The sequence below is a fragment of the Zingiber officinale genome, chromosome 2A (assembly GCF_018446385.1).
Source record: "Zingiber officinale cultivar Zhangliang chromosome 2A, Zo_v1.1, whole genome shotgun sequence".
Taxonomy (NCBI): domain Eukaryota; kingdom Viridiplantae; phylum Streptophyta; class Magnoliopsida; order Zingiberales; family Zingiberaceae; genus Zingiber; species Zingiber officinale.
In genome coordinates, this window is record NC_055988.1 from 39,364,728 (window position 1) to 39,372,541 (window position 7,814).

Sequence of the window (7,814 nt, forward strand, 5' to 3'; positions counted from 1 at the left end):
CGGATGCGGATTCGTGGCTTTGCTCAGAGTCGGCTTCTGACTCGCTCTCGGATTCGCTGATCTGGTCCCGGGCCATCAATGCGAGTAAACTTGTTGGGTTGAGTTCGTCGTCTTCGTCCTCCGAAGAAGATTCGTCCCAGGTTGCCTTTAGAGCCTTCTTTCTTCTTTGCTTCTTGGCTTCCTTTTGATTGGGGCAGTTGGCCTTGATATGGCCCTTCTGGTTGCACCCGTAACATGTGACTTCAAATTTTGTCTTTGATTGGGCCTCCTTGGATTGAACTGCCTTCTTCAGATCTTTCTTGTTGAATCCCTTCTTCTTCTTGTAGAGTTTCTTTACAAGATTCACAAATTCGCCGGCCAGTTCATCTTCTGAATCGGATTCGTCTTCTGATTCCGATTCAATTTTTCGCCGTCCTCTTGATTCCCGTGTTCGACTCGTTCCTGCAACCAAAGCAATCCCTTTCTCGGATGGCCGTGCATTAGTCTGTTCATGGAGTTCGAATTCACTAAACAATTCATCTAATTTTAAGGAAGACAAATCCTTAGAGACTTTATAGGCATCTACCATTGATGCCCATAGTGTACTCCTAGGGAATGAGTTAAGGGCATACCTTATTATATCTCTGTTTTCTACCTTCTGCCCGATTCCATGTAGAGAATTCAGGATATCTTGAATTCGGGCGTGCAAAGAGCTTGCCGTCTCGCCTTCCTGCATTTTCAAATTGTATAGTTTATTTAATAACAAATCACGCTTACTTACCTTGGTTTCCGAGGTGCCCTCGTGTAGTTCGATCAGTTTCTCCCATAGTTCCTTTGCGGAGGAGAATGGACCGACTCTGTTGAGCTCTTCTTTGGTCAGACCGCATTGGATGGTGCAGGTGGCTTTGGCGTCGGCTTCCACCTTCTTGATAAATGCGGGCTCCCAGTTTTCACAGGATGTAGGCTTACCATCGGTACCAGTTGGTAGTTGTAGTCCTGTTCTGACGATCATCCAGGCGTCGAACTGGATCTTTAGATATATTTCCATTCGCCCCTTCCAATATCCGAAGTCTTCTCCGGAAAATAGTGGGGGGCGAACGGTGCTATATCCTTCTTGTTGGGCCATTTAGATCTAAAAGAACAAAAAAACAACAATATCTATTCCAAGACTGAGTCTTGGATTAGTAGTGTGGGAAGAGAATAGTAATAATTACGAGCTCGAGTGGTGTTGCACCAACTTCGGGCAAAAAATCGATTCGTAAAAAGAAATTAGAATATAGTTATGAGGCTAAATTCTAATTGACTCCGAACAAAACCACGAAAAGAAAATTGTCTTGAATAGTGGTTGCACTGATTCAAGACGACCCCGCTCTGATACCAATTGTTGGATCGAGATGCGCTAGAGGGGGGTGAATAGCGCTCGTGGCTATTTCGTTTTTCGATTATCGGAATCGTATCAAGTACGTCGTTCGAGTATAAGCGCAGCGGAAAGAAATAGAAACAAATACAAACAAAGACACGAAAGATTTACTTCGTTCGGAGCCTGTGGCGACTCCTACTCGAAGGCCCGCGATCCTTGATCGCTTTTCGTGGGCAACAACTATAAGTACGAAAAAGAGTTACAGCTTTGAAGTACAAGGAAATAAAGAAAACTAATGGTACCGACGACAGGAACAGAGTCTTGGAGCTTCGGGTCGTCGGAGACTTGTAGCAGCACTTCCGGATGTCTTTTAGAGCAGCACGTTGGAGACAGAAGACTTGAAACTTGTTATTCTGGTGCTGCTGCTTGAGATCCCTTATAAAGGGTGTTCAAGGCGCCTTGAAGCCCTTCAAGGCGCCTTAAACAGGCCGAGTCACCCGCGGAGATCAGCACAGACTTGGTCGAACTTCATCCAGTTCAAGGCGCCTTCAGCCTACCCAAGGCGCCTTCAACCTTCGACCCAAGGCGCCTTGAACTTCATCTAAGGCGCCTCCAACCTTCTGAGCTGGCTTTTCCTGGTTCGCACCCGAGGCGCCTCAGGCGCCTGGACACTGTTCATCCGAGTTGTAACTTGCTCCTTTGTTCGCAAAATGTGTTAGTCCCAAACACATACCGCAAAACAAAGTTAGCATAGAAAGCATAATAGAAGTGATAATGATAGTCTCCGGACTATCTAGTGGGTTTCCAATGAAACCCTAGGTCGACTCGACGCCTACTGTTCCCTACGGGAACGTCCTCACCTACTCCACTCAGAGATTTACCTGCTGCGGTGTGATCCTCCAGATCGACTGGACTTTTGCTCAGCATTCGACGCTTCCGGACTTTCTGCTGGACATCCGCTTCCCGGCTAGTCCAGTCTTTCACCTGGTTCGCGACACCAGGACTTTCCACCTAGGGTTACCACCCCTAGGACTTTTACCTGAAGCCATCGACCTGCCAAGACTTTCCGCATAGGGTTACCACCCCCTATGACCTAGGGTTACCGCCCCCTAGGGTTTTCCCTTTGCCTAACCGCAGCTAGGACTTTTCTCCACCTAGGGTTACCACCCCCTAGGACCTAGGGTTACCACCCCCTAGGGTTTTCACCTGCCTAACCGCAGTTAGGACTTTCCTGAAACACTCAACAAAGCTGTCAGATCACAAAACCCCTTAACTTTGAATCCTTTGCCATTATCAAAACTCGGGTTTGATCGTCGGATGCTTCCCGCACCAACACTCGTCATAGTGGCGGTTTGTGACCCGCATGTGAAAGAACTCTTCAAAGAATTCTCTCTTGAAGTCGGCCCATGTCATCTGGTTCACTGGGCGCTTCGCTTTAATTCTCTCCCACCACATACGTGCATCTCCTGTCAAGCAGAAGGAGGCACACTTCTCCTTTTCATACTATGGTCAGTCCAGAAGCTCCATTGTACTTTCCAGTGTTTTGAACCAGGCTTGAGCATCCCATGGTTCGCTAGTGCCTGAGAAATTCTCTAGCTTGATTTTCTTCCACTAGATCAGATAAGCTTCCCTCCTTGCCCCTGCTGCTGGGGCTACTGGTGCTGCTGGTTGGACTGGTGGAACCTCTATCACTACTGGGGTTGTTAGGTTAGGTTCTGGAGTGACAGTGGGAGTGTTATGCTGATTAGCCCTTAGGGTGACTATCTCCTGTTGTTGTTCAGCTAGTTGTTTCTGTAACTAGGCCACTACTGCTGCAAGGTCTGGAGGAGGCACTGAGCTGCCTACCTCATGATGGGGCTCAGTAGCTGGTGTCTTTCTACCTGGGCGTCCTCGTACCATTTTCTAGAGGACAAAGGGCATACATAACTAATACAATCATGTTTATATAACTACTATCATCTGGTTAGATGTTATCATATATAAACTAAACATGCTTTAGTTATCTATAAACAAGAAAGCAAGAAACATAATTAAGGTGAGGGATATTCTTACTTGGAAGCTGCAGGTTCAATACTGATGTGTGTGTGAGGAAGTATGGAACTTGCTCTGATACCACTCTGTAACGACCCGCCTCCTACTGACTAAGCTGTAAGGCCGGGGTTACATTATGCTAACTATTCTTGTGCGGAATAGAACTGAACTAATTTAAAACTCCCTGCTATTTACAATGAAATATGAAATTATCCTTAGAGTACACTTCTGAAGTTGTACACATGCTAAAGAAGGGAGACTAACTTTCTATTTGATCAAAAAGCTGAACTTAGACATTTTTTTTTGTTGAAATCAGACATTCCAATCGATCGGCTAATCGATTGGAGAGGTCTGATCGATCCATTGATCGATTCAACAGGCTACTGTGCACGGGGTCAATTCTGGATCGATCGGCTGATCGATCCAGCCTGGCCAATCGATCCGATGATCGATTCAGAGGCTCTCTGTTTGCGGAATTTAAATTCCCGATCGATCGGCAGATCGATCCAAGGCCGATCGATCAGCTGATCGACTCATCAACTCACTGTATGCGACAGATCACGTTTCAATCGATCGATTGATCGATTGAGGATTCCTCAATCGATCAGCTGATCGATTCAATAGCATTCTGTGCACGGGGAGTTTCTCCCAATCGATCGGCTGATCGATTGAGGATTCCTCAATCGATCGTCTGATCGATTGGGGTTCTGATTTCAGCAGAAACCCACCCGAACTTATTCAGAACCTTCAGAAATCACTAAACTATGAAACAATACTACTAGACATGACTTTATACATCTTTTACTATCTATCAGCAAGACAACTAACAGTCTACGCATGGCATAATTCCTAGAATCACAATTCATGATACTTAACATCCTAACAGTGAAGGAAGTATCTAAAAATAGAAATACAAAGTCTTTAAATGCGCTACTCCCCAAGGGTCTTTATTCCAGGTTCCTTCGCACACACATCACATCACATTGTCCTCCAGTCTCCGCTATTCCATCTTTCCTTTGCCTTTATCTGCAGTATAAGGAAAATGCAACTATAAGCTTGGGAGCTTAGTAAGAAATCATCTACCTCACAAAAACATGCATTTGCAGAAATCATGCTTTTTAAAAGATGCTATGCTGATAAGCAAGCTGAGAATCATACTAGAAATGCTAAAACATGGAACATGAGCATGTAAATCATGACAATCAAGAACTAAACATAGAGCTATCTGCTATATCAATAGAAAACTGAACTGAAGCTAAGCTGAATTCACTTATCTGTTTTGTGAAGTTTGAAAACTATTTTCGTAAATAGATAAAAATACTAAACATGCTGCTAATGGGCCCGGCATCTGTACTTGCTGTGTGCGCATCCCTAACTAGGCCCGAGGTAGCAAGTCCCGAATCTAGTAGGGTTACTAGGTTATCTAAACCTAGGGACGACTATGGGAGCCCAACCCAAAGACAAATGAAGTCTAGTACAGTGTCACTGATAAAGTAAAATACTGTTTATAACTGATTTATCATATCCTGCTTTTTACTAGGTTATCTGAACCTAGAGCTAGGTTATCTGAACCTAGAGGCGACTATAGGAGCCCACCCATTAGACCATAGTCCCATATAATCGAAGCAAGGCTATATATGCTATTTAAAATGCATGTAGGGCATTTAACTGAGCTATTAAAACACCTACTGAGCATATAACTGTATTAGGCATTTTATCGAGCACCTGGTGTGCTCTAACTCTACATATGGCTGCATTATGAATATAATCGCGAACTATAGACATAAAAACATGCGATTAGCTACTTATACTGCAGGTGAGGGGTTACTTACTTCCTGCGTTAAATATTCTTACAATCCGATCGCTAGATTTCCGGAGAAGAGGATCTCTTCGACGATCTTCTTACGCCTACACGTTCTTCTCGCGGAGAGGAACGTCCTCGTGCCAGAATTGTCGCCGGAAAGTGCTCCTACGATCCTAGGGGCGGAACCCTAGGCTTCTTAGGCTTGGGCGCCGAGAGGGTGAGGAGAAGAGGGGTTTCGGCGGTGAGGGTTTGAGGGAGAAGAGAATTGCCGATCAAAATAACAACTCTCCATTTAATTTCCCTATTTATATTAACTAATTAATACACCCCAACTAAACCTTAAATATAATTGTTCTCCTTTCCTTTCAGCACACCCCTGCTGGGGCCCCTTGGTTACTAAAGTCATTTTATAAGGCATAGAGTCTAATAGGTCTCGGGTTCGATTCCCGCTTAAGTTGTTTTATGTTTTTATTTATTTTTGCTACTTTGGCTATTCTAAAAATTCCATAAAAATATTCTAAAATTCCCAAAAAATAATAGACTATTTCTAAAAATAAATTTGAGAATTTTCGGGTGTTACAAAAGATCATGTTATCGGTTCTTTATAAATTATAAACAATAGCTCAGGACAAAAATGGAAAGGAACAAACCATTAGAATAGTCGTAGTGTAATTATGTATAAGTTTATCTTGACTGATAAATTACACTAGTACACTCTGAGTGTATTGAGCATGACCATTTAAGGTAGGTTCTTTTTCTACTGACTTAATAAAAGAACAAGACCTTAGTTATTATGGAAGTGTGTGCTCTTAATCCTAATATAATAACAAGCATATGTATTTAGTATTTATTTCTTTGACTTATCAAAGGGTGAGATTTAGCTCAATAAATCAATAGACTCAATAAGTTGGGAAATGATATTACTTATTGTGTGTGTTGTTGATTATAGAAGGAAACTGTGTCCTAGTAATTTAGGTTGATAATGTTCCCAAGAAGAGCTCATAAGGATTGTCATGTTAAATCCTGCAGGAGGACTTAGTCCGACATGATAATAAGGTTGAGTGGTACTGCTCTTGGACTAAGATATTTGATCCTGTCTGAGAAGCTGGACACGACGAAGATCCGGAAAAAAGAAACCCACCGTACTGATGAAGAACAATGTCTACCGAATACCAATCCGAGAAACCCAAAGCGGATCAAGAAAAAGTAGAGTCACCGGAAGCTTTCCTTGTATGAAGACCTGATGACGAAGAAAGAAACCAGATCTGAAGAGAAGAAACCCCGATCCAAAGCTTCCAAGACTTCCTGCGCACAAGAGATCAACCAACACTATCGTCAGTGACCTATGACCGGGGTGGGAATCCCTGGCTAGGCCCTCCGACGCTCAAGTTAGTGCTCTCTCTTGGTGTGGAAGAAAGAGGAAGAAGAAGATGAACAGTAGCTGGAAATTAGAGTTATGAATATGTGCAATGATATGAACTTGTGAACTTACCTGGCCAACGGAGAGGATTCCCCCTTTTATACCACTTCATATAACCTCCATAGTCATGAAGTGGACCCCGGTTTGTTAGAGTTCGTTATGAGATGACGTCAGCTGCGTACTTGTGGTAGATGATTTTTAAGGAATCTTTTTCGTACCCCAGATGTATCTTCTTTATCGTTTAGTACCTGCAACATAATATGAAAACGTATTTCTCGCCAAAACAATATATATTTTCTGTCAGATAGTTACACACTGTGGATATCTTACCCCTCTTGCTATGATTAATTCAATACACCAACATTCCTTATATCGATCGGAGTCATTATATTCTATCCAATGTATTTCCCCATCATAGGTCAATCGACCGATCTTGTCTCCTCTTGGGAGGCATGTCTCAGCAGATATTAGCTTGACTCTTCCTGAACAATATGTACCAGTCGATATTATACTTAACTTTGCCCGGGAGATATTTCCCGATCGATATTAGACTAGCTTTGCTTGGGTGGTATGTCCCGGCCGATATTAACCTAACTCTGTCAAGGAGGTATGTCCCGGTCGATGTTAGACTTAACTTTGCATAGGAGGCATGTCCCGATCGATATTATATCTAACTTTGTCCAGGAGGTGTGTTTCAGTCGATATTAACCTAACTCTGTCAGGGAGGTATTCCCCGGTCGATGTTAGACTTAACTTTGCATAGGAGGCATGTCCCGGTCGATATTATATCTAACTTTGTCCAGGAGGTGTGTTCCAGTCGATATTAACCTAACCCTGCCTGGAAGGTATGTCTCGGTCATTACTAACCTAGCTTTGCTTAGGAGGTATGTTTCTGTCGATATTAACCTAACTCTGCCCGGAAAGTATGTCCAGGTCGATATTATCCTAACTTCGCCCTGGAGGTATGTCCCGGTCGATATTAACCTAGCTTTGCTTAGGAGGTATGTTTCGGCCGATATTAGATTATCTCCTTCCTAAAGGTATGTCCTGGTCGTTACTAACCTAGCTTTGCTTAGGAGGTATGTTTCGACCGATATTAGATTATCTCCTTCCTAAAGGTATGTCTTGGCCGATATTACCCTACCTTCATCATGGAGGCACGTCCCGATCGATATTAACCTATCTTTTTGATTCCTTTTCTTTCCTCATCGGGAGACCCA